The following is a 1,199-nucleotide window of genomic DNA, read 5'->3' as shown; positions in this document are numbered from 1 at the left end:
TATATGCATTATCGGGGCCTCCGCTTCTGATTGTTGAGGGAAAAAATCGATGCTGAACGTCTGCATCTTCGCGGAAGCGGCTCGCAGACTCATTAAACAATTTACTTTGCTTAGTCAAAATCTGTGAGTCATAGAAAAATGCAAATTGACACTACTTGCTTGGATTCAGAGAAATGTGCTGCAGTGCAGTGCAATAAATTGTGCAGATCATATAAACATGATAAAGTAAATCGATGTTTCCAACAATTTATATTTTAGTACGACTTTGGTTTAATAACGATATAATGTTAACTAGATATAACGACAGTCGATTATTCATTGAAATTAAAGAAAAAGAATGTTAGATAATCCAGAAAAAAATTCTTCAACTTTGCAACTAGTGCAATATATAATTATCGTTAACGTTTCAGGTGTTGAGCACTATGATAATTGATTTATTAATTTTTTTTTAACATTGATATAATATTCCTTTTACATATAATGATAAAACTCAGTGTTGATTGCAAAAATCTGAAAATATTGATCGGTGATTCTTGCATGCTCATGCTTTTATATGATGTTATATGACTCAAATCAAAAGTCTGTCCAATTCACCAAATACATATATATATATACCAGCAGCTTTAGCCAATATTGACAATTAAATTTTTGTCTTGACCTACGATCTACTGTTTCAAAAGAAGAAATCAATGTCACTCTTGTGTGGGTAAGAATCTTTTTATACATGGTATTCTAATCTCTCAAATTTCTCTACAAACATTTTCTCCTGATTCTCTAAAAACTTTGACCTTGAAATTTGACCTTAATTTGACCGGGACACAACCGACCATCTCGTCACGAGTTTACCCTCATTTTCACAAAGTATATGATCGATGTTTGTTCAAATAACGCATATTATATTACCTTATAATGGCACAGTGATTAATAAATAAACCCTCAATTTCATTTGTAGAAGTAAATAAGTATATTTAGAATCTGCATGACATTTTTCATATGTGCTATTTTCTTTTCTTTTTTTCCCTATACATGAGCCTATAAACGGACCCCATCCTCTTACGTAAAGGCGATGCATATGGAATTCACAATCTTGGTAGACGTTCATTATAATCACGCATGCAGTATATCTGCAATGTGTGCAGTAGAAGAGAAATATTTTGTAAAACTTCTTGCTCTTCCCTTGTATGATCAACTCACTCCTA

This window comes from Saccostrea echinata, unplaced genomic scaffold (genome assembly GCF_033153115.1).
Source record: "Saccostrea echinata isolate AGI-Se365-2 ecotype Australia unplaced genomic scaffold, CSIRO_AGI_Sech_v1 ptg000001l, whole genome shotgun sequence".
NCBI classification, from domain to species: domain Eukaryota; kingdom Metazoa; phylum Mollusca; class Bivalvia; order Ostreida; family Ostreidae; genus Saccostrea; species Saccostrea echinata.
This window is presented reverse-complemented; position numbering follows the sequence as displayed.